Source organism: Malaya genurostris, chromosome 2 (genome assembly GCF_030247185.1).
Source record: "Malaya genurostris strain Urasoe2022 chromosome 2, Malgen_1.1, whole genome shotgun sequence".
NCBI classification, from domain to species: domain Eukaryota; kingdom Metazoa; phylum Arthropoda; class Insecta; order Diptera; family Culicidae; genus Malaya; species Malaya genurostris.
The window spans coordinates 156,568,262-156,595,929 of NC_080571.1; the positions used below are offsets into that span (position 1 = coordinate 156,568,262).

General features: G+C 35.7%; 1 long non-coding RNA gene and 1 pseudogene across 2 annotated transcripts; one reads left to right on the plus strand and one right to left on the minus strand.

The window, feature by feature from the left end:
* Nucleotides 1–2,476: 2,476 nt before the first annotated feature.
* LOC131430218 (uncharacterized) lies at nt 2,477–3,573 on the minus strand. 2 transcript variants are annotated; one of them, XR_009229500.1, is made up of 3 exons: nt 3,411–3,573; nt 2,993–3,350; nt 2,477–2,940 (listed from the first exon to the last, which is right to left on the minus strand). It is a non-coding gene; the product is annotated as an uncharacterized LOC131430218 (long non-coding RNA). The 2 variants fall into 2 exon arrangements; XR_009229499.1 differs by having other exon boundaries at nt 2,993–3,359; nt 3,411–3,572.
* Nucleotides 3,574–17,067: 13,494 nt separating this feature from the next.
* Nucleotides 17,068–18,242, plus strand: LOC131428923 (putative nuclease HARBI1; annotated as a pseudogene).
* The last annotated feature ends 9,426 nt before the right edge of the window (nt 18,243–27,668 follow it).

A 27,668-nucleotide genomic window follows, 5' to 3' on the forward strand; every position in this document is an offset into this window, starting at 1 on the left:
ATTGCTGTAAATAGTTTAAATCAATATAATGATGGAATTACTTCCAACTCGATAATGCTGGTATCATCTGGTTTACATATGCCATATTCGAAAGATTATGTTGCCAAAAATGAACCGTGCTAAAATTGGTCCGAGGCAAATTGTCATAAAAAAGGATGCTGTACACAGTCTTTTTGGTACTTAGAAACAATGTAACAGTATAAAAAATCGTGTTTCATGTTGCTCCCAAGCATTGCTTTTTCATACAGCGCTCAAAATTCCTTCTACTGGAATAAGGCTTACACAAAAATATCGATATCTCCGTTAAAAATGGACGGATTTTAACAATCTATGGCTTGTTGGATAGGTATTACCGAGCGCAATCTAAGTCTGGAAACATATTCTGTTTTCAAGGTCAAATGTGACAGATGCTGTCAAAAAAATTTGACATAAAACTTCGCATAACTCAAAAAGTAAACATCCGATCTCAAAACCATTCAATAGCGTTTTGGGTGACGGGGAGACCTTTCATTTGCGACTAGTTTGATCAAAATCGGTCCAGCCATCTCTGAGATCTCGACCTCTTAGTTGACAACACACATACAGACACACACACACATACACACACACACAGACATTTGCTCAGTTCGTCGAGCTGAATCGATTGGTATATGACATTCGGCCCTCCGGGCCTCGGAAAATTTTTCGAAAGTTTGAGCGAATTCTATACCTATTTTTTATATATATAAAAAAAGGTAAAATGGTAAAGAGACCAGAGTTTGCCATCACTGCAAGAAGTCATTCCCACATTAGGTTTTTTACCGTCACTGCTAACCTCAATCGGATGAACACTTTTTGACAGTCCAGCAGTACTGTTTGTAAACAGAAATTTCTTTTGTTTGTTTATTGACAAATTGGATCAGACCATTTACGGTCCGTATCGCCTAAATAAAGTTTTAAAACATTTGTTCACGATTGAATACGGTTCGTTTTTGATATTTATTAATTAAAAGTGACCAGTTCAAAGTGTAAAGATGATTGTTTTAGATGTGCTCTTCGATTTTTGTTTAAACTTGTTTGTAAACAGTACCGCTGAACTGTCAAGGATGAATACTTGTTCATTTGTGTCGTCACGATAAAAAACCTAATTATCGAAATGACGGAATGCGTAATGAATTCTTACTCGACTGCATGATTTTTCAGTGCTCGATCGGTTCAGTGCTAGAATTTTCGCCTGAGTTGGCAGCTCGATCAACCTGATTGACAGTGACATTATAAATGTCATTGAATATTGGCTCATATTATGAATGTGTTAGTGTGAAATTTAAGCGACTTAAGCCATTTCACTACACTCCAGCTAGAGGAATGGATGATGCTGACTAAGGTAGGCCGTTTTGTTAATTTCCAGCTAATTTCAATAGTTTATATTGGGATTCTAAGAAGAACTGGTTATTTACTAGTTCTGTATATCCGAAAAACATGAAGTTTTAAATTTGTATATTCAGTAATATGTTTTCGTTTAAAAATAAACTGAAAATCAGCACGAAAACGTGCAAAATCAGGAAAGAAGAAGAAGAAGACGAATTGACAATTCAGTCCGCATCTTCTCACTCAATTCCGAATGATTTCCGAATCAACCGGTTGTAGGCGAACCGGTTCATTCGGAATCGGTTGTTGCACTGGAGTTGGAATTGATTCGGAATCCATTATGATTTCCACATGAAATTCCGAATGAAAATTTCTCGCCGATTCGGAATTGATTCGGAATCCATTCGGATCTAATAATGTGGGTTTGAGCCACAACTGTAGGAAATTGCTTGCAGCTAAAACGGATGATGTCTGTAATTCGAAAAAAGAAACGAAAAACGAAGGGGCCATAGCTGCCCACAGCGACAGTCGTAGCGACGACACGACCTGCCACTCGTCTATCAAAACTGTATCGTAAATTTAACTACCCCTCAGTAACTGGTAATGTCAAAACGTAATCCCTTGAAAAAATGTTGAAGCTGGCAACTCAGATTGATAAATTATTGATTTTGATTAACAGTTACCATCAAGGGGCAAATCACTCTAAACTTTGTCTGAACTCGAACAACTTTTACCGGGAGTAAAAAAGTTTGACAGGGATCTCGCTGGATTAAAATGGGATTAGAAAAGTTTAGCCGAGATCATTATTTTGACATAAGAAGCTGTCAACGTAGTATTTGTTTTTTTTCTGTTTTTTTTTCTTTATGCAACTGCTCAACGCAGGTCAATTTATTTAAAATTGTTGTCTTGTTTTAAGTAAAAGTTATTGTATTTCATTACACGAACTCCCAATAGACAGAATAAGTTAGTTTACCTTACATCATAATTATAATTGCGCTAAATTTCCAATAAAATTTGTAAACGTAGAAAATTGATGTTATTACAGAAGAGAAAATAAACACAAGAAATCTACCTTTGGTTCTTTTGACCCATTGGGAATGATTATATCGATTTCATTATAAATGGTCTTTGCATTTCCGATGTAGTAATACACAATCTAAATAAAAAATTTATTGTATCCAACACAGTAACAATAGAACACCGTTAGTAGGAGGATTAGTTGTACAACTCTCCACACTCAGCGAGAATGCCTCAACGGGTCTATGTATATTTACTAAACCTCATTTGTACATTTACTAAACCTCAGGAATCTTATTATTATTATTACTGTAACATATGTATGTTGCTGCTTCTAAATATGTTGATTGCTGTTGAACTGCAATCCTCATAGAACTTCGGCTGTGGAATTGCATTGTTACCATCCATGTTTTAAACAGGGACACCGTTTCCTTAACCAAATCGGCGGGTAATTCTGTAGGAATATCGAGTACATCTGTGTGAGAGATGAAGCTTGTCCAGCTACTTACTTTTGTGTTTGGTACATCTGCTATGATCCGCTTGGTTATTCGGGTACGAAATGCTGGCTGATTGTATCTGCAAATAGTTTATAGTTTAGATCAAAGTTGAGTCAAAGTCAAAGTCTTACTATTGAAATCCGAGACAGTTGTCGTATTCGTAATATTTCTGAACATGATTGAAATCACTACTACAGGGAAACACTAGACCGTCAACTGCGTCTCGTCTCGTTGTCCCACTGAGCTTGATGATTGAATTGCATCAGCAGTGATAGAAAATTATACCACGATGTCCAATTTGTTCCAAGTTGTTGCCGTTGTATATTTATTCTCCTTCCGCGATGACGATTGATTCCAGCATCGTTATTAGAATGATTCTACCGGATCAGATGTCGGTGGGAGTCGCTTGATATGGCTTCACGAACTGTTCCAGGAATTGCTACCTTTTATTCAAAACACAGTCGATATTTCGAAATCGGGTTTTTTTTTCTTCAAGAGCTCGAATGACAGATGTACTTTTTTACCATATTACCATATTTATATATTTACCTGAGAAAGCATCTTAAAAACGTTCTTTGTTTACTTGCCATACACTTTATTTTGCGAGCTCGAATGACAGATACACTTCAAACAAGATTAGGCAAAACTAGGTTGGATTAGTTTAAAATTACCCAAACTTATCTAGACTAGTTGGGATTAATTGAGATTAGAGAAGATTATTTTGGAATGAAATGAGTTTATTAGTATGAGATTGTCTAGAGTTTAGAGTGATTTGCCCCTTGGTTACCATAACATTGGTTACTGCATTTTGAGAAATGTAAGCAAAACAAATTGCAGATCGAATATTTTAAAAGCGAATAATTAAAATGTACTTTCCGACTGGAAAATCCTTTTTCCGTGGAAAGTTGCAACTGCTCCAGCATCAGGACAGTGGATTGACTAGTCATTCGGGATGGGTAAAAAAAATCTTCTGTCGTGAAAACTGAGAAGGATCCACTTGCGATTGAACGAAAACAGTTTACTACGGATTTAAAATCCTACATTCAAGTCTGAATTATGGAAATATTTTTGATAATTTTCATTGATACATAAAAATTTACAGTCAGCCCATCGAAAAAATAATTGGTATAAAAATAATGTGAGCTGTGAGTGTACTTTTTATTTACAAGCGATAATCAGTGATCGTAAGACGACGCAAAGAACTTTAGGAAGCTTGAATGTCGAACAATTGCTGATGGAGAAGCGAAAAGAATTTTAAAATCATACTTTTAAAACTTGTAAGAATAATTTAATATTATTATAAAATCCGTGTATTGCACTTATTGTCAGAAGAAACCAAGTGCGGGAGAAATATTTTCTTCAAGCAAAAATATGCATAAAACAAAAAAAAAATATCTGGTAACTTGAAAAAACTTTCTTTTTCTTTTGTGCATCCGCATCAATATTATGCTTCTAGAATTTTGTTGAATATTTTTGTCTTGAATACGACTTACTTTACTATGGGCGCCTTTTCAAAATTTACCCTCTGAGAGAGTGATAAGTTTTTGATCGTGAATATCTCCTGTTGTATCTAATGAATCAACATAATTCTTGATACATGCCATCGGAAATATGATCACAATTTTATGATAAAATTTTCAGTTGTGTGACATGATCTCAAATAGTTCAAAATTAAACTTTTCTGAAATGTTTGGTATAAACGAGTATCAAAGAGGATAATTCATAAGGCGCGTTTGCCTTTCTCGTATTTTGAAAGCTCATAGCTCAGTGATCTGTGGAAGGATTTATATAATCTAACTACCAATAGAATCGAAAATTTTCAACTTGAACGTGTATTGGAACAACATTGAAGTTTTTCAATAGTACACTATTGAAAACCCTATTTGATTTAACCCATGACAGCACCAGCCAATCAGAACGCGAGATGTCTGCTTCTGTACAAGAGCATCCATATAAAAGTTGTGTGGTCCATTTTTCCTACCATCTGCTGAGCAACTGTTCCCGAAACAAGACACACACGAGAGCAACATCGAGGACCTGTCGTCTCACTGTTTCCCGTTCTGCGAACAGGAAAAGAAATTTTGGCAAAGGGGCTGTCCGCAGCTACTACGAGACACCGTCAGCACGATGGAATCGAAAACCGGTAGAAAGGCAGCCAAAAAGTCCAGCAAGGCAAATTCAAAGCATTTTTCAGTGCTTTTCAGACAATTCAAAGCACTTTTCAGTGCTAAAAATTATCATAAAGAACTAGTTGAATTATGTCGCTTTCTTACCATTTTCTGAGCAACTGTAGCCGAAACAAGACACGCGCGAGAAGTTAAAATAATTTGCACCGCCACACATTCAATTACGAACGGCAATGCGAAAGTGGAAGTGATGATGTTGAACACATCTTTATACTAGTATACAAAAATGCCATGCGAAACCGTGTTGCCGTATAACGTATACAGATCAATATATAGTTTTGTCGAGAATCCTTTAGTATGCGGCCGAAAACAAAAATAAACAAATTGTTAGAACAAAGGTTTCCACTTGATTTGCGCATTCTACTTTCCAGGCATCAGATCTGGCTAAACTGAAAGCAATCTTAAATATTTCTTCATCACAGTGATGTGGCCGTCCTGATGGGGTTTTTATTCAACTCCTCGTCGTTGGATGGACAGCTGCAGATGGCGAGGGATGATTTTCGTTTTCTTTTTGTCACAGGCAGCGTTACGGGCCAATTCCAACACTTCGGCAGCCAAGTACTCCATCACTGCCGCAAGTAGACCGGTGCACCAGCACCGACACGCTCGGCGTAGTTTCCCTTCCGAAGCAAACGATGGATTCTGCCAAATGGAAACTGCAGACCAGCACGGTTCGAGCGGGACTTTGCCTTGCTCTTAACTGTTCCTCCTGTGTGCGTGTTTCTGCGTAAAATTTCCATGAGATGCTGTTTACAGCTAGACAATCAATTCAGTATTACTGGCTGCTGCTCTACTAACTCTCTCTTTTATGTCGTCTCAATGTTTCCCATTCTGTGAACAGGAAAAGGAATTTTGGCAAAGGGGCTGTCCGTACACCGCTGCCAGTAGCAGGTATAAAATGAAATGTGATGTGAGAAATAGCGTCATTTAAGTTAAAGCAGCTACTCTGAACGTACGAGACACCGTCAGCACGATGGCACCGAAAACCGGTAGAAAGGCAGCCAAAAAGTCCAGCAAGGCACATTTCAAAGCCCTGCTTTTCAGACAATTCAAAGCACTTTTCAGTGCTAAAGATAATCATGAAGAACTAGTTAGATTTTGTCGCTTCACTACCATTTTCTGAGCAACTGTTGCCGAAACAAGACACACACGAGAACCATCTCAGATCTAAATGCAGATCTTGTTGATTGTGACAATTCAAGGCACTTTTTAGTGCCACAGATAATCATAAAGAGTTAATTAAACTTTCAGTATTTCCTACCAAAAGATTCATCAAGATGGAAACACGTTCAATTACGAACGGCAATGCGAAAGCGAAAGTGATGATGTTGAACACATCTTTATACTAGTATAGGGTCGTGTGAAAATATGCCATGCGAAACAGGGTTGCCATGTATACAGATTAATCTGTATTATTATTATTATTATTATTATTATTATCATTATTATTATTATTATTATTATTATTATTTTTATTATTATTATTATTATTATTATTATTATTATTATTATTATTATTATTATTATTATTATTATTATTATTATTATTATTATTATCGTTATTATTATTATTATTATCATTATTATTATTATTATCATTATTATTATTATTATCATTATTATTATTATTATCATTATTATTATTATTATCATTATTATTATTATTATTATCATTATTATTATTACTATCATTAATATTATTAAAATGACTTTTGCATACCGAAAATTGTGGATACATTTCAGACCAGGCCATTGTAATTGTCTCGTACTGAAATTTCGGGAAGAATCTTCGAACTTCATAGCTTCAATAAAAATAAATTTGTCGTACCTAGCCTCCTATATTAGCAAATTGAAAAGGAATTGTTTCAAGTTTGGAATATATAGTTGTAGAATAGTAGCTGTTTAATGTAACTAATCTGTACTTTAATGTAGGTGCGTCGCTTCGAACTCTAATAGTGAAAAAGGGGAAAGCTTGCACAATTCATACAATCAATCAACTGATATTCGGAAAAGTGATGGGAGCGTGCCAGTTTTTTCGTATTCACGACATCCAGTTATGTCTCTGACATTACCCACCCGCCTTTTTCTTCTTGCGTAACTCTCATCTTGTGATTAAAAGTGTTATCAAAAAACGTACGGGTGTGTAATGTCAGAGTCATAACTGGATGTCGTGAATACGAATAAAACTGACACGATTTCTGTATACTTCCGAATTCGAATTGATAGTTGATCGATTGTGTGAATTCACTTTTCACTACTAGAATTTTTTTGTCGATTATCCCATTTCGGATTTGCATATTTCAAGATAAAGATCAGCTATAAAGATACTGTACAGGAACAACTATCAAGATGCTGTACAGGATTCATTTCTGTATTTTAGAAGGACCAAATTGTGGAATTCTCTACGTTATTTAGCACAGTTCGGAACATTTTTCTCGAACGATTTTCGCACAGCGGAAAGTGCACGAAGCAAATCAAATTAATTTGGATTTTCATAAAACTGATGATTTTTACCTTCGATTTGCAAAGAAGTAATCATAATAGTTCTTTAGATCACAATTAGAGCTATTAGAACGGCTGATTTTATATAATGTTGTCCACCTTTCGTTTTTCGTATTCTTTCTCTCCAAAGCAAACGACTAGCAGCTCTGTTATATGATGTAATCGCTCTTGTTTGAGTTGAAACTAGCTTTGCGTACAAACCGCAACACATACGCGCGCTCCCCGATGACGCTGTTTGAATGCATCTTCTCGCCCCGACGTCTGCTTCCATCCAACGCACAAGAAGAAATGATCGACTTTCGACCACGGTTCCCCTTTTATAACGTTCAGTTGAAGATATGTGCCTGACTACGACAAAATTGTCGTCGCTGCGCGAAAAAAACCCAAGCAAAAGTAAACAGTTTTCCGCGTTGGTTTCAAATTTTGAGAAAACGTAATATTTGAGTTTTTTGCGGTTATCACACACTGTTCAAAATATTATCCTAAATTCCTGATCATATTTTTGATGAAATAGTTAATGAATTATGTTGCTGCCATTAATACAAGTCGAGATATTCACGATTTAGTTCTGCCCATTCTTCCATATGCCTAATTTTGAAAAGGACCCCCATAGTAAAGTAAGTCGTATTACCGACAATATAATGTTGAATAGGCGCCCATAGTAAAGTAAGTCGTATTCACGACAATATTGTTTTTTTAACCATGCATCGATTGTGGCACAATGAATTAGATGATGATTAGTACAGTTGCCTTGAATAAGAAATATGTGCAATTTTTGTAGAAAGTAACGGTGGTTCAGGAGAATGTTTGGAGCGTTATGATAGTATGCTTACATACAAAAGAATTAATGCTCTCAAAACACAGAAATTAAATTTAAGCACCCCCTTTAATACGTACTGGATGTAGCATTTCGTTGATCTACATCCTCGAATTGTTCTCAAGAATGCACTGAACTGGCGCATAGGGAACCAAATTAAAAACCTATGGAACGATTCCACAACTTTCTCAAAATGTTTGTTGTTTTATTCTGGTGATCCTTGGTAACTAGTTCATAGCAACTTAAGCAGTGTTGCTCGAGAAGATTATTTTGTCTTTATCAGGGGGTTGCTATATTTGTGGTAACTGGCGGTAAATCGTTTACGGACAATTTTAATGCAAATTTTTATTCGGAGTGCCTGGTCGTGTCGTCGGTCGTAGTGTAGCATTTACTGTCGGAGAAAAGTGTTCGTCTTGGGTAATCGATAGTGGAGCAAGTGCTCACATGACCAACAAGTCGTTTTTTGAGCAATTACGTGAATTTCTCGATGGCTGAATCACAGTGGCTGATTGCAAGAAAGAACAGATTCAAAGAGAAGGAAATGGAGGTTGATTGGTGTTACTGCTGATAATAAAACTGTCCGGATTACTATGACAGATGTGAAATATTAACCAGGACTTTCTACTAGTTTGATTTCTGTTGGCAAACTGGTGCAGAAGCAACTGTTGGTCTGCTTTGATGATACGAGTTGTCGAATAGTTGATGCGGCAAACAATATCAATAAAGAGCAATTGGCAAGCGGCATCAAGGTGAGTGATTGCAATTTGAAATTGATATGTGAGTGTTGTTTGGAGAGTAGAATTCCCTCCGAAGAACGATCGGAAATCTTCTGCTGTGCTAGACATTGTGCACACAGACCTGTGTGCCCCAATGAAGCACACAAATCCGAGTGGAAATCGGTATGAATCGGTATAATGAAAAATAAAAGCGATGCCGCACTGAATCTGAATGATTATGTACGCTGGACAGAGAATATTTTTGGTCACGAACCGAAGGTTTCGCTCGGTCGGTGGTGATGAATACGACAACGGAAAACTACGTAAATTTTATAAGAAGGAAGCATTGAACCTCAAAAGTTAAATGACATTTTGATGAAATACAGATTCAAAGCAGCAGGCTCTGATACCTGTTTGTACACAGAGCAAAATGATGAAACTACCATTTTCTTAATCGTTTATGTGGAGCTGGAGTTGCAAATAACTAGTACGTCTTTTTCTTGGCTTGGAAATAACATGATACGGCGATAATTTCATAGTATGTTTGAAAACATATATTGGCAATCTAATCAAAAGGTATGGTATGGAGGACGCTAAGTCTGCGAAATCTCCAGTGGATGTTGGTTATCTGAAAATGAATGATGAAAGCAATACTTTGCACGTTCTTTGAACATAACTCATGTTTCGATTACTCAAATTCATAAACTGGAACAATATGTCAAAATTTGAGTATGGATTTGAGTAAAATAAACTCGTTGCCATGAGTTCTCTCGCATTTATTCATTCATTAGAGTAAGCGTTGAGTTTTTAAACATTCGAGTGAAAAAATACTTCTTGCAGTTCAGTACGTTTTCATTCTCGGAATATTCTTATCGAAATAAAGAATGCAAGAATACGTCGTTTTTCATTGCCGTTTCTAGATTTGGTTTTGAAAACATAAATCAATGTCAATTATAGATGTTTTGTGGTTTCAATTATGCTTAGTGAAAAGCGCAACATAAGGATATCAAAATAATTAAATTTTTACTTCAAACCGTTCAAAAGGAAACGGTTTTGAATCACTATTTTGCGCATTCAAAAGAAAGAAGAATAACTTTGTATATGAAAATTAACGAAGAAAAATTTCTTCATTTTGAGAGCAAGGAACTCAAATTTTGAGTTGAACTTACTCAAATTTTGAACAAAATATTTTTTTCTTATTTTGAATAAAAATTACTCAAGTTTTGACAATTTCGTCCCTTAACGCAAGAATGAGTAGATAGATGGTAACTCAAGTTTAGAGTACGTGCACTTTTTATGAATTTGAGTGATGTGTCACTCAATTTAGAGTTATGTTCAATGAGAGTGTGAATGACTCAACAAAATCCCACATTATCAGATCCGAATGGATTCCGAATCAATTCCGAATCGGCGAGAAATTTTCATTCGGAATTTCATGTGGAAATCATAATGAATTCCGAATCAATTCCAACTCCAGTGCAACAACCGATTCCGAATGAATTTCGCCTACAACCGGTTGATTCGGAAATCAGTCGGAATTGAGTAAGAAGATGCGGACTGAATTGTCAATTTGTCTTCTTCTTCTTCTTTCCCGATTTTGCACGTTTTCGTGCTGACTTTCAGTTTATTTTTAAATGAAAACATTACATAACTGATTATACACATTGAAATCTTCATGTTTTTCGGATATACAGAACTAGTAAATAACCAGTTCTTCTTAGAATTCCAACATAAACTGTTGAAATTCGCTGGAAATTAACAAAACAGCCTACCTTAGTCAGCATCATCCATTCCTCTAGCTGAAGTGTAATGAAATGGCTTAAGTCGCCTAAATTTTACATTAACACATTCATAGAATGAGCTAATATTCATTGACATTTATAATGTCACTGTCAATCAGGTTGATCGAGCAGCCAACTCAGGCGAAAATTCTAGCACTGAACCGATCGAGCACTAAAAAATCATGCAGTCGAGTAAGAATTCTTTACGCATTCCGTCATTTCGATAATGTGGGTTGTGGAACCAGAGAAGCAAAACTTTTACTTATATTCTCGATGTATGGGAACTGTCAAGTTGTCCATGGGTTGATGGCGGCAGACCAGAAGCAAGTAAATATTAATCTGTATGAATAAAAACTAGCATTTGCTCAAGCTTTGCTTATTTCGAGCTGTCGAGCAGTCGTTTTAAGCATTTGCTCAGGTTTGTATGAATAAAGACTTTGCTTTGACAGTTGTTTTCTCGATTTGAGAGTTTGCTCTTCGAACATCTGATTCCGTATGAATAAAGTTGAAATTATTAACAGTGTAGTCTTTCCAACCGAGCACCCATCACATATATAATACTTGGTATCATTATCTGTCAAGGAACAGTTCCCACCTTTTTCTTTTATTTCATTCTAACTATAACCTGAATAAACTCACTTGTTATTGGATTTCCAACCTGAACGCTAGTCTTTTTGGTTGTCTGTCTGAAAGCCCTCGGATCGTGTTCGTCCTCGTGCTGCCTTTTCAGGTTATGGGCCCAGACATGGAGGAGAGAATAAAAGTCGCTGTTTTCAACGGCAATGGATTCCATAATTGGAAGTTCCGTATGGAAACCGTCCTTGATATGCACGATCTGCTGGATTGCTTGTGTCGAGAAGTTGAAGATATTCCGGAGCTGCAGATAATTGCAACAGACGAAGCAGCAGTGAAAACTGAAAAGCAAAGAAATATTGATGAACGTAAAGTGCGTGAGAAAAAGTGCAAGTCATTAATTGTACAAGCCATCGATGACAACCAACTGGAATTGATTAAAGATTGCCAGACACCAAAGCAAATTTGGGACACACTGAAAAACGTTTTCGAACGTTGTGGTGTCGCCGGTCAATTATATCTCCGAAAGCAACTCCTCACATTGAAATATGTGGAGGGAGCTTGCAAGCTATCAGAGCATTTGCTTAAATTTGATAAACTGATACGTGAGCTAAAGAGTAGTGGTGCGACGATTGAGGAGTCAGACGCAGTATGCCACTTGTTGCTAACGTTACCTTCGTCATTTGATTCTGTGGTAACCGCAATAGAAACGTTACCAGAAGGAGTTAAAATGGATTTTGTGAAAAAACGATTATTGGACGTTGATTTAAAACGGCGTAGCTTAGATGTCATAGATGAGGCAAACGACAGAGATGGTTTAGCGATGGCTATTAAGCGCGGTCGAAACAAATGGAAATGTTTCCAATGTGGAAAAATCGGACACAAGAAAGCCGAGTGTCGTGAAAATACTACGGAAAAGGTAAGCTTTCAGAACAAACCGAAACCAAGAAGAAACTGGAATTCTCAGAACGCACACGTTGGTGCCGAAGAGGATAACTCTGAAATTGCTTTTATGGTGGCTGATAAAAATTTAGTACGTGTCGGTTGGTATCTTGATTCAGGAGCAACAGATCATATGATCTGCGATTCAAGTTATTTTTCTACAATGAGGAAACTGGAACGACCGATCGAGATTATTGTTGCAAACGGACAAAAGGTTTTGGCGGAATATAGTGGCGATGTTGTGATGTATTCAGCTGTTGATGGAGATATGAAAAAGTGTGTAGCAAAAGACGTACTGTACATACCGTCATTGAGTTGTAACCTATTTTCCGTTAAAAGAATCACCAACGCAGGACTCAAGGTGTGTTTTTATGATAGCAAAGCAGAAATAGCAAACGGCAATGTAGTGGTTGCTATTGGTCGACTAAAAGGTAAACTGTACGAGTTAGATATTTTCAGTAAACGCAATAATAAAGATGTAGCTATGATATCGGGAAAAGTGTCTTGCAATGCCGTATTATGGCATCAAAGATTTGGCCACGTTAGCTGTGAACATTTACGTGAACTGGTAAAGTACAAAATGGTTCATGGTTTATCTCTGAAAGATTTTGATTCGGAAACCGTAGTGTGTGAGCCATGTTTGGCTGGGAAGATCGTTAAGTTGCCATTCCCTCCCTTAGAAGAAAGGCGTTCGATGCGACCATACTTATACATACTTATACATAGTGATGTATGTGGACCAATTACACCACTGACGTGGGACGGTAGGAAGTATTTTGTTTTGTTTATTGACGATTTCTCGCATTTTGTGGTCGTATATTTACTAACATCCAAGGATGAAGTACTAAATCGTTTTCGTGAATATGAAGCTCTTGTCACGGCGCATTTCGGTACCAAAATTGCAAGATTTCGCACGGATAACGGAGGTGAATACATTAGTGAAGACATGCGCAGGTTCTGTCGTAATAAAGGGATTTGTATGGAACTAACTGTACCGTATACGCCACAACAGAATGGCGTGTCGGAAAGAATGAACCGTACGCTAATGGAAAGGGCTAGAGCTTTGTTGGCAGAGAGTGGTTTTGGAAAACAGATGTGGGGCGAAGCGATATACACTTCCGCGTATTTGTTGAATCGGTGTCCTACATCATCGCTGGAACAACGAAAAACTCCATTCGAGCTATGGAACAACCGAAAACCAGATGTGACAAAACTGAAGATATTCGGTAGTACTGCGTATTTACACGTACCAAAAGAATTGCGCTCCAAGCTGGACCCGAAGTGTCGTAAATTATTCCTAGTAGGATACACTGTAAATGGTTTTAGACTATGGGATAATGAAATGAACAAGATAGTGATTGGAAGAGATATCGTTTTCGATGAATCATCTCTGTTCGATAAGAAATCGGTGGAAAAAGTAAGTCCACCGAAGACTGTTGAACTGATTGGCGATTGTAAGAGCAATCATGTAAGTGAATCTCTATCAGAGGAATATACGTCAGATGAAGAAGCTCAACAACAAACTGATGTTCGAAAAAGTAATCGAGTTAGGCGTCAACCTGTCTGGTTTGACTGCTACGAGCTAAGTGAAATCGCGATGTGTGCTGAAAGCTACGTAAATAATATTCCAAATACAGTGAGTGAATTGAAGAAACGAGACGATTGGCCGAAATGGCAAGCAGCTATTGCAGATGAGATGAATTCACTAAAATGCAACGAAACGTGGGTTTTGACATCGCTCCCACCAGGTAAAAATTTGATCGATAGTAAATGGATTTTCAAAGTTAAATATAATGATACAACTGGTACGGAGCGTTATAAAGCTAGGTTAGTAGCGAGAGGTTTTTCTCAACGAAAGGGTTTTGATTTTGAGAATACCTATGCTCCAGTAGCCAACTTAACAACATTGAGAATGTTGTTGGTTATTGCAAATCAAGATGAAATGTATGCACATCAACTCGATGTTAAAACTGCGTTTTTAAACGGCACTCTGGAACAGGAAATTTACATGCGCCTACCTGAAGAGTTCGCTAAGGGTAATCTTGTAGCCAAATTACAAAAATCTATTTACGGACTAAAGCAAGCCCCGCGTGCGTGGAATTCTAGATTTCACCAGTTTATAGTGAATATGGGATTTAGTCAAAGTGCGATTGATAACTGTCTTTATACTGCAAAAATATCAAACGAGTTAATTTATCTGATTATTTATGTGGATGACATATTGATTGCCTGCCATTCCTTGGATATGATTTCGAAGCTGAAGAATAAATTACAACAGGAATTCGACATGACCGATTTAGGCGAAGTTGGAACATTCTTCGGTTTGACGATCGAAAGGTGTAAAGATGAAGGAACTCTTGCTATTTGTCAGAAGAAATACTTGAAAAATCTATTAAACCGATTCGAGATGAACAACTGTAAACCCAAAAGTACACCTTTAGCAGCAGGAATCAAACTTGACAAATGTAATGACCCGTCCAAATACACAATGAAACCATATCGTGAATTGATCGGCTGTTTAACCTACATCACTGTGACTTCAAGACCAGATTTGTGTGCCGCAGTTAACTTCTTCAGTGCATTTCAAAGCTGCGCCAGTGACGAGCACTGGAATCATGCTAAACGTATTTTGCGATACATTCAAGGTTCACTAGATATGAAATTAATATACAGACGTACGGAAAATCACAAATTGATTGAGGGGTATGCCGATTCAGACTGGGCTGGAAATATATCTGACCGTAAATCTACGTCAGGTTATGTTTTCCAACTATATGATGCTACTATATCCTGGACAACGCAAAAGCAAAAGTCTGTGGCGCTATCGTCTACTGAGGCGGAATATATTTCGCTGAGTGTAGCGGCGAAAGAAGCCATATGGTTAAGGATGCTATTAAAGGACTTCAACAAGAACTTCAATGAGCCCATTGTTATTTATGAAGACAATCAATCGTGTATTAGTATTGCTACGGAGGAGAAACCATCGAAACGGTTAAAGCATGTCGATGTACGTTTTAATTTCGTCCGTGATGAAATCCAGAACGGAACAATTCGTTTGGAATACGTCGCTTCTGAATATCAAAAGGCAGACATTATGACCAAAGGTCTTCCAAAAGTGCAATTCGAGAAATTACGAAACTTACTAGGGTTGTCGGCTTGAGGGAGAGTATTAACAGTGTAGTCTTTCCAACCGAGCACCCATCACATATATAATACTTGGTATCATTATCTGTCAAGGAACAGTTCCCACCTTTTTCTTTTATTTCATTCTAACTATAACCTGAATAAACTCACTTGTTATTTGATTTCCAACCTGAACGCTAGTCTTTTTGGTTGTCTGTCTGAAAGCCCTCGGATCGTGTTCGTCCTCGTGCTGCCTTTTCAGAAATTTAAGAGCAAATACTCAACAAGTGATAAGCAAATGCTTTGATTTCTGGAGCATGCTCAGTCCCACATTATCAGATCCGAATGGATTCTGAATGGATTCCGAATCAATTCCGAATCGGCGAGAAATTTTCATTCGGAATTTCATGTGGAAATCATAATGAATTCCGAATCAATTCCAACTCCAGTGCAACAACCGATTCCGAATGAACCGGTTCGCCTACAACCGGTTGATTCGGAAATCATTCGGAATTGAGTGAGAAGATGCGGACTGAATTGTCAATTCGTCTTCTTCTTCTTCTTTCCTGATTTTGCACGTTTTCGTGCTGATTTTCAGTTTATTTTTAAACGAAAACATTATATAACTGAATATACAAATTTAAAACTTCATGTTTTTCGGATATACAGAACTAGTAAATAACCAGTTCTTCTTAGAATCCCAATATAAACTATTGAAATTCGCTGGAAATCAACAAAACGGCCTACCTTAGTCAGCATCATCCATTCCTCTAGCTGGAGTGTAGTGAAATGGCTTAAGTCGCTTAAATTTTACACTAACACATTCATAAAATGAGCGAATATTCAATGACATTTATAATGTCACTGTCAATCAGGTTGATCGAGCTGCCAACTCAGGTGAAAATTCTAGCACTGAACCGATCGAGCACTGAAAAATCATGCAGTCGAGTAAGAATTCATTACGCATTCCGTCATTTCGATAATGTGGGGTAGCTTGCTCAACTTATTTCTTTTAAAGAATCCAATAAATAATGAATATTTTTATGTTAAGGGTAGTGACCAATAATTTTTATGTAATACATATAAGATATGCTAAAATTACATTTGTAGATCTGGATTAGTAGTTTTAAAGAGTTTTATGTATATATATATATATATATATATATATATATATATATATATATATATATATATATATATATATATATATATATATATATATATATATATATATATATATATATATATATATATATATATATATATATATATATATATAATTTTTTTTATATATAATTTTTTTTTCTTCTAACTTTTTTTTCGGTGGTCCGGTCGATGTAGTAAAAATTGTAATTAAATAACTTTTCTCACAAATATTTACACTACTTACACTTTGAGGGCGACTGTTCGCCATTTTCAGAATCGAGCTTTCTACGCAGGAAATTCACGTAAATTGTTTGACGTTTGGTCATTCATTTTCGTCATGGAAAATATTCAATTTGACATTTGAAACCATTTTACGTGATTTTTCAAATGAATCGAACGTGATTTTTAATTTGAGTGTAGGTGTTAGATTTTAACCTTGTTGAACGAAAAACATTGTGGAAAAGTTTGTGACATCAAGAAGTTCAATGGATCCCGTAAAATCTTTGTTTCTTCCATTTGGTCTAGTAGCTGGGTTTGAGGATTACTCAAGAAATAGTTTCCGTGATATTAAAAAATACTTAAGCCGTAGAGAAGGCATCGATGAAAACTTCAAGAGTCTGTACCGTTTCTCGCGAGAAAACGTTGATTATTTATCTAACACTTTTCTCAATGGATACGAAGAAACTCGATGAGGTGCTTTAAAAAATGTTGAAAAAATGAAATGTTTTTTGCGGTATGTTGGAGACCCGGGTTTTAAGGTACGATTTTTTATAATTGGGAAGTTCATTATTGTGCAACACGGGTACTTTTTAATAGGTCGGAGTAGGAGAAGATTTGGGACTACACCAAACAACTATATGCAAAACAATTTGGTTTTTTGCTGACAAAATTACTTCAAGAGCTGATGAATGGATAACATTTCCACGAAAATAGGAAGATTTTGAAAAAGAAAAGTTACTTTGGCGCAAAAAATATAATTTTCCGTCGGTTATCGGCAATAGATTGCACTCACATCGCAATAAAACGACCAAGTGAATACATAGACGAATACGTTAATCGGAAAGGTAACACTACATTCAATGTTCAAGCTACATGCAATGCATTGGAAATGTTTACTAGTGTAGATTGTCGTTGGGTTGGTTCTGTGCATGACGCCAGAGTTTGGCGAAATTCAGAAATTCAAAGCATCCTTCTTGAAAACCAAACAGGATCTATCCTTCTCGATGATGAAGCCGTGGTTAATGATTCCATACAAGAACCCTTCAAATGCTGAGCAAAAATCTTACAACATTCTGCACACGAGAGAAAGAGTTGTAATAGAAAGAGTTTTTGGACAAGTAAAACAAAGATTTCCCATTCTTCAATCAAAAATCCGTGTTATGACAAACCGAGTGCCAACTATAATTATTGCATGCTTCACCCTGCGTAACATTGCAAAACTGCTCAAAGACGAAGATTTTTTATTGACAGAAGAAGTATTAAATGAGCCTACACACATTTTTCCTGTACCCGAAATAGATGAAACTACCACTACGATGCTCCAACGTGGGAAACGTCGAAGAGATGCAATTGCATCATTCATCCATAAATTATGAGTTTAATTTTATTTTAATTCTACTCCAAGAACAATACAATTAAAAAAAATTGAATGTTTTGCCTTTCTCTTTGGAAAAGTAACTAAATAGGTGGAGAAACTTACTTTGTTTGGAGCTCCGGAGACCCCCAGCGTTATATACCATTCGACTCAGCTCGACGAGATCGGAAAATGTCTGTGTGTGCACCTTTAAAGAAGTTTCTCTCCGCACAAATTTCTCGGAAATGGCTGAACCGATTTAAACAAACTTAGTCTAGTATGAAAGCTACTATTGGGTTGTAAATAAAGTTTAAAGATCAAGTGGCTGACATTTCGGGTTCCGGAGATATACTGGTATAAGTGACGTAACCGACAAAACGCGCATTCTTCTATTTTCTTTTTTCTGAAAGTAACTAATGATCAATTTCAAATATATTATTAGTGATACTTTTAGTTTGAAGAATGTTTTCAATTATGCGACGTAAGCGTTTAGAATTTATGTTAAAAATCAGCCCAAATTCTTGTCAGTGATTATTCTAACGATAAAAGTAGGTTTTAATGAGACTGTCTGTGGATTAAGAGTTTTTTTCAATAATTTCAAAAACTGCATATACCTCAAATATTTATTCATTATTATTTTTAAGCAATAATAACTTCAATGAAGCTATTTCTTGCTTGATTTTTAGTAGCTTCAGTTCCTCGCTATGTCTTTCATTTTGTTGCTCAAGGGTCAACTCCTGTTGGAACTTAATCAAACGATCTTGAGTACGTATAAGATTTAACTGTTCTTGTAGAACAGTTCTCTGCAATTCAACCAAGTCATTGGCTGAAGTCTGTAATAAAAAAAAACAAGTTAAACAGTCACTTACCCGGTTACTCTATTGATTGAATTTACCTTTGATGTATTCGTTCTTGTACGCTTAACGTGAGATGTGCTAGGAATAGCCTCCGGTGTTGCATCTAGTACAGTGTCGAGTGGTGATGCGATACTGGAGCTTTCACCGTCATTGGGTTTTGGTGTAGTACAGCAAGTAATACCGTCTGGAAATTGAATCTAGCATTGAACATAAAAATTCAAGTATATTTAAAGTTAAACTTACAAGATCTTTCTGTAATGCACGGATTATCTATATCCAATCAGTTCAAAAAACTTTTTTTCGGTTTCGTTCAGCAGTATTTTCCTGTTTCCGGTTTGCTTCAAATCAGTCTTTGATTTAACGCGGGTTTTTAGGTTATGAATTTTTTTAGATATTTGTTTATCTGTATATTCAAGACCGTATTTAAGTAACAGCTCCTTTGAAAGCTTTTTCATAGCAACACTTTTTTTCGCTCTCATGACTGGAGTCTGTGACTTTTGCAGTAATATGGACGTACATTCACTCAAAAAAGACACAAAAGCATCGTCTGAGACAATCACCTTATCAGAACAGCGTCGTTTTTTAGTAATCTGCTGAATCACTTCGGATTCATCTTCGATGTCTGAAAATGTGGAAACAAAACAAAATTCTGTTGATTCTATTTTGAAACATTTTTCAAACCGCTGAAAACGCTCACCTGTAGAATTCAGGTACTCTATCTCCTGAAAGCTTTCTTCACGATTATCAGTTAAATATCCGGAATTAGAAAAATCCATATTAGCACAAATATAAAATTAATCCGGTAATTAAAAAAATTGAAACAAAGAGAAACTGACAGAAGAACGACGTAGCAAAATCTATGTTCGAAATTCGAGCTTGCTAGGTTGCGAGCTACGCAAAGTAAACTTTTATTCATACGGATTGTAGCAAATGCTTTGAGAGTTTGCTTTGCTCAGATTCGAGCAGAGCAAACTCATCCTGAGTAAATGCTAGTTTTTATTCATACGGCTTATTGTAACACAATGGGTTCGATTTTGTATTGCGGATGAGAGCTAGGCACAATTATGTATATATTTTTGTCAACATGTATTAAATCTGTATCCTGCGAGGGGGACGACTCTCCGTGATTGTATGTAAGAATAGTTTTAGAATTGGAATGTTTTGAAAAAAGCAGAAGAATGATTTGGAATAGTGTTGAATAAGTGCGATTGAAAAATTGAAACTGCTCGAAATTCATACGACTGATTTGCTATCAATATTTCAAGCAGTGTTTGACAACCAAAATTAAGAAATAATTTGAACATGTTTGGATGACCTTAGGTTGTTCGCAACTCTGTGATGGATATCTGTTCTAAAATGACAGTCTGTCGTATAATTTTAAACTGTCAAAAATAAAAATCGAGTTTTACGATCTCAATGCGAAGATTTAAAATCTGTTCTATATTTTTCTTGAAATGTATTAGTGTTGTGCCAACTCATGTTTGTTCTGTCAAATCAGAGTCAAACAAGATGAATGATTTTCAAAACAAAAGGGATTTTTGTCACGAAATTTTAGAAGAATTTCTGGATGATAGTGAGCTAGAGTGCTTTTTATTGGAAGGTAAAAAACAAGATGAATCTGTCAAAATATAAAATTTGATTTAACTTTGCAGATGACATTGTTGTGAGTAGTGTTCCGAGATCTAGAACATACATACGGCGGAATTTATGTGATGCACATAAACATATCATGGATGACTATTTTGGAGATCAACCCGTATACAACGAAAAAATGTTTTTAAGAAGATTTAGAATGTCGAAAGAAATGTTTCTTCGAGTTGTTGAGGCTTTGGAAGGAAAAAATGATTATTTCCGACTAAAGGTAGATGCTGTTGGCAAACCAGGACTAACTTCAAAAGTGTTTTGCCGCGGTTAGAATACTTGCTTATGGAATAGCGGGTGATTCATTGGATGAATACACTAGAATGGGTGATTCTACAGCTATGCAGAGCCTCAAACAATTTTGCCAGACATTAATTTCAGTGTTCGGTGATTATTATTTACGCTTACCAAACAAAAATGATATAAAAGATTGATCACAGAAAATGGAAAACGAGAATTTCCTGGTATGGTAGGGAGCATAGACTGTTGGCATTGGGATTGGAAAGCTTGTCCAGTTGCATACAAAGGTTGGTATTAAACCAGACAATCCAAATGATACCAAATTCGATTGCGCTGAAGGAATATTTTGATACCATTCGTCGTGTGCATATTGCTTATGAGTTAATGCATGATAGCATCGTTTGTCTGTATGCTAATATATTGCTTGTTTCAGGACAGTTCAGTGGGAAAGAAGGAAAAGCAACAGTTGTGTTGGAAGCTATTGCGTCCTACGACACGCACATATGGCATAGTTTTATTGAATAACATCATCAATGTTAGTTTGCACAGAATTCAACTTGATACATTATTCAAATATCATTATTTTTTAGGAAGGAATATTCAACATAAACTACGAGCTAAATGGAAAAATGAGAGAGCAGGCGTATCTTCTTGCTGATGGCATTTATCCAGATTGGAGTATTTTTGTAAAGACGATTTTGCACCCCAAAACTGTAAAAGAAAAATTGTTCTGCAACTGCAAGAATCTTGTAAAAAGGATATTGAACGTGCTTTCAGTATAATCCAAAAATGCTGGCATATATTGGCTAATCCAGAACGATTATGGAATTTGAATGATCTTCACTGCATATGTGCAACCAGTACATATGCCAGATGTCCAACATCCATTTAAGGTGAAATGTAGCGGAATGCGAAAATCGCGTTTTTGATCAATTATTCAAAAACTAGACCGATTTTCGAAAAACCAAAAACACTTAAGTTTTCGAAATCAAATTTATCATAACTAAGTATTCTTAGAATTTTGAAATTTTGCTTTGCCGAGCCATAATTGGTTTTTGAAATGTATAAACGGTCACTGTTCCGTCCCACGGGGATGATTTTAGAACTGAAAAGTAGTATTTGTAGCAGAATTTCACAAAGAATCTGAAAATGCAACTCAAAATTATAAAATTTTAGCGAAAACAACCGAAAATTTAAAAAGTTTTCATAAACTTTTCCGCATTTTTTTTATTGCTTGCGCGCTGCTGTTTCGTATTGAGGTGGTGTGAGAAATGCACGGTGGGCACGGTGGCATTATATCGTGAGCAAAAATTACATATAAAATAATGACGCGAATTTCTGCAGCATTGGGTTTTGTGTTGAAATAAAAACTAGTTGAATACAATAAAATGGGTAATGTAAGAAATCGTTTATTTTATAAGTAACTGTCATTTATAATGCTTATAATGTCCAATTCTGTTGAGTTCAATGCATTGCAAGGTCTTGGTATTACATTTATTGTTGAATATGACCATTTGTTTCAACAAACTTCGCAGACAAGGAGTGGCGGAACCGTATTGGGAGAATACTGAATCCACACCAGGAAAATGTCTGGGTGTGGAAGTCTTGGAATTACATTCCTTTTGAGAAATTTGACCTTTCTGTTTTAACAGACTTCCCAGCCGACTCATAGCATAGCTTCGATTACATGGCTAGTGCTACGATTCTATTGACACAACAGAAATAATACTTTTTACTTATTCTAAGATGATAATGGAAGTCAATTACAATGTAATATATTGACATTGAATGTATTCGATAAGTAAATTCGACCGCGCTCTATCATGCGAGTCAAGTAAATACTTTTACGTAAATTCTATCTCATCGGCGGGAAAGGCCTGGTGAACGACTGGCAAAGATATCGAAAATACTTGAATGTTATCTCGTCTTCAATCGTTCTTTTGAAGGAGAATCCATGCTTGCTACTAAACTCAGGCATATACATGGTTAGCAAGTTGGTCAATACATATACATATAGCCTCATGTTAGTCATTCATAATTACTCAAGATTTATAGCTCTAGTGTAAGAATAATCACTAACAATAACGATTGATTTAGCATATATTCAAAGTGTGAAGGATTCAAAAATCCATTACGTCCAGTGTCTTTTTTACAAGCCAATATAACGAGAGGTAAACCCACTGCGCTCAATCATTGAAAAAAGTTATTGTTTCTATGTGTCCGTTTTTCTTGGTATGCTTTGTGCGACGGTTCGTTCAACTGAAGCGGATAAAGTTTTGCGCGCATTTTATGACGCTACATTTCACCTTAAGGTAGCGCTTCGCCGTGGTCACGGGAGTTCGCTGCCTATCCCGGGGTTTCACGCACTTTACCCAAAATTGTGAGAAAACGGGGAAGGAAACGAAAATTCCAAAACATACGATTCTAGATAATCAATTTTTCTATCGATCCGTATATAATTTGTGCCTGATAAACGTTTTTATCGAAAGATTTCGTTCAAGTTATAAGAATAAATGAGTTTCTCCTTCTTCTTTCGCACGCACACAATGTCAACGCATGCATTGGGGTGTGCAAAATGTCACATGCGGTAGACGCTAACAACGTTTCTTTTGTTTTCGTTTTCCGTTCTCTCTGCGTAAACGCTGAATATAGATGAGTAGAAAATGTAAGTAATTATTACTACTTTGTAAAATGATTTCTATCCATGTTTTAGTAGAATTAGGGATTAGTAATGATTTTTATCGGTACAAATGATGTTTGCATCGGTACAAATGATGAGAAAATGAAGTATCTTTTTATTAGCCAATTCGTAAGTTCAACTCGATTCTATCAAACTGTCATGATGTGATTATTGATATGTGTGCTATGGTTGAATTTTCATGGAAACTAAAAATATTGCTCTAACCAAGAGGTTTATTATGAGACCGGCAGATATTTTCCCTAACCACGAGTGTTTGAATCACGACATAATGTTTTTTTGGCGTCAATAAGCTTGTAGTACTAGCCATTGTATGACTGTAGGGGAAAGCAAGTAATCATAACTTTTCTAAACAAATATTTTATCACTAACACTATCATTTCTTAGGATTTTTCTGCTATGCAAGTTTGGGAGTTGTCGTTTGCTGAAAAATAACTAAACTGAAAATATCAATAGGCAGCTTTTCGATGTAAGGTTCTGCTTCGACTAAATAAGCATTTCATCGACCATTTCTTCGACATACTAATTTTCTCAAAACAGTCACTTTTCGGACATTTCGAAGGGAACATTGTTGAGATACCATTGATTTGTTGTGAGACATATTATACGGCTGCTGGGGTATTATGTCTAAGGCAAGTAAAAAAATGAAAATGTGATCGTTTTGGAAAATGTGTTTATATCAATCAATTTGCATCACTTTTACCGGAATCATTGAAAATTATGTTCTTCAGCTGTATTGCAATGAAATACTCAAAAAGGAAACTCACTCTAGGACATTTTTTGAAACGGAGAGGTAAAAATTCACGAACGAAATGTAGTATCAATATTTTGTTTTGCTTGAGTTCGATCAACTAAGAAATTTACATTTTAGTCACAATGCGAAAAGAGTAAAATAAAAAAACAATGTGCTTCAAGATGCATACAGTCCATCTTACATGTCAGTTCATAATAGTTGATGCAGCCAAAAAAAATGTAAAGCAAGTTTGATTTATTTGAAAATATTCACAGCATCATAGAATGAATTAAAATATATAACTATGGTCATTGAATACAAAAAGTTTCCATGACCATAGTTATATATTTGAGAATTATGAATATATAACTATAATTATAGATTATTAAAAAAAAATAGTTGTAAATAATCTGTTTTATTTTTCTTAGAGTGGGCGAATTTTTATATAACCAATATATTTTTCGGTGCATTCGAGCTAGACTTTTATAAAAGACAACAAACAACTTCTGAAAAATTTGGCATTATCAAGATGATCCTTGTTTGCAAGTACGAAAATCAATTTGATTTCTCAGAGGGAAAACGATTGAATCGATGACCAATGAAATTTAGATCGATCAAAAATCAGCTTCCACAGATGAACGTCAACAACTGCCAAAGGGAATATTGAACTATTCATTTGATTGTAGGTTTGTGAAAATTGTTGTTTTATCATCTTCGCGAAAATCTTCCTATTTTCACACAATGTTTTGAATCATGATCAACTGAATCGAACGAAATGTGCGATTGAGTTTCTTTTTAGATTCTTTGGTTACTAGTTCCAGGGTCTCCGGAACCGTATATGGATAACTAATGTGACCCATGAAATCGTATTACATCGTCACAAAAATATTTAATGAACCGCAAGCAGCAAATATGGTGGATGCTAAATGTCATCTTCCCTTTCCAAACAGCCTAAATAGCCGTGTAAGGTCGGTATCGGTTCCCAATTGGCTAGGAATCCAACAAAACGATCCACTTGTCCCGATAATAATAAAGCTGACTACATCATTTGGGGCTTTTCAGATATAAATTTGAGACCCTGAACTGATTAAGCTTGTGAACAGCACAAGTCGTGAAAATATTTTATTATTTTAATTTTGTTAGACTCATTTACTATTTATTATTAATATTTTCAGTATTAATTGTAATTTATCATTAATATTCTCGACTTCCTTTGGACAATTGAAACATGTGCATTTTTCAAATTATTATAATAATTTTATTTGCCTTAGTAGCTTCGTAAATAGGTGTGGAATAGAACTTCGATGTCACAAACATGGAAACCTTTTTAATCTGCGATCTATTACTAATTTTAAATACAGAATATTGGTAGTGAATCAGAAATCAAGGTTATTAATAACCGGAACCGAGAGCTCTGCTGTGTTGTCGTGTGTGGTTCGTTCCAGTTCATTATTAACTGTATCAAAAATGAATTTTCCCCGTCTTTCGAAAATATTCTTCTTTCCTTTTTTTCTGTGAAATGCCAAAATAAAAAAAAAATTCCCTCAAGTACATGTTTTATTTCAAGTTTGAATTATCAGTAGATAACAAATTATTTCGAGTGGGCGCATTCCTTGTTTAGAGCGAATCTTATTACTTTATAACCGTTCAACTTATGAGCTCCGCGACACCCATTGAAAAGTCTGATGAGTCGTTGGACTTCCGTTAAATTCTGTATGCTTTCAACCATACAGAAAGCATTCAGTTATGTGTAATATTTAATATGTTTAATTAATATAATAATATCAATGTCAACTTCCCTTCTCGAGATAGCCGTGTAGTGTCGGTAGCGGTTTGCCGTATAACCGGTATTCGCCGAGCGATGAATTTATTATTATATGAATTCCAGTGAAGCTAAAACCATTACTAGTAAATTCATTTCTATTGATTTGCTCTCATAAAAAACTGTTAAAGTGTTAGTTCATTACATCGCAAACCGTAGTATGTTACCAAAAATAATGTTTTTTTTATTTTTCACATAACTACTATTTATTGTGCTGAATACTATTCGTGTGATTTGTGTGAATGCGGTACTTCATATCATCTGGCAATGTCCGAATTGATGCAACTACATACCCAGGTTTTGGTTCTTCATAAATGGTTGAATCTATGTATGGAGAGCTAAAATTTAAGGATATTCTATCGCTTCTCACCCAATGTGGTAAGAAGCTAAAGTCTTAGGGGTTCATCGTTCTTCCTGAAGTGAATGAGTCCTTGCTGTATTGATCTTAAAATTTTCTAGTAAATTGTATGGCATCCTTTATGAGGTACCGGATTTACTCCTGCCTATACACATTTCGAATCGGTCTGCATTCTTCCGGGAACGCAGTATAGTGTCGCTTTAATAAAATCCCTTACTCTTTTCGGGGGTTGGAGTAGGTGCTTTTTGGAACCTACTGATCGTTCAGTATCTTTTCGAATGAAGACGATTTGTTTCTGTCTGTTGCTGTTTTTCAATTTCATCCATGATCCTCTTAAGTTTCCCTTTTCATCAGAAAAAATGATGAGAAAGCGCGAATCTATGAGCCATATGAGCCAATTTGTTCTGATTCCTGAAGAAGTTTGCTTAAAAAAATGAACTTTTTTCGGGAGGTGATAAAAAAAATTCAGACAGATAATTGCTGTTGATAAATTTCGCATGGAAGGTTTATCTAAGCATTTAACCGAAACATTCGCCATGGCGGACGAAAAAAAATTCGTGTATGTATGTTTTTGAGTTCTTTCTTCGTTTTATTTATTAATTCTACCTCAGTTTTCGCGACAAAATTATTAGAATCATCGTCATCCGGCATCCATTTCGTACTATAAATTTCCCCTCTCACGGCCAGTCAGAAGCGAAAGAAGGACGGCTTTGACATTCGACGGCTTGGGGAACTTGGTGTGTTAAATGAACTTCACATCGGAGCTCACTTACTTCGTGGGGGAAGTAGATCCCAGATTTTTTCCGGGGGGTGTTTAGGAACATGTTGATCAATTTCCATACGAATGGTCGTTTATAAAGTCATTTGTTGAAACCTACTCATTTTATAATTTAATTAAATATTATATATTTATAAATGGGTTTAAATATTTAAAGAGAAAAGTTTTTATAATATAATATTTTTTTATTTTTGGAGGTAGTTTGAATCCCTAAAACCCTCTCCTGTATACGCGCCTGATCGTATAGATTGTCACAAATGTAGTGTTCCGATTTTCACATAAGTGAAATCATGTATTTATTTGCAAATTTCGACATATTCA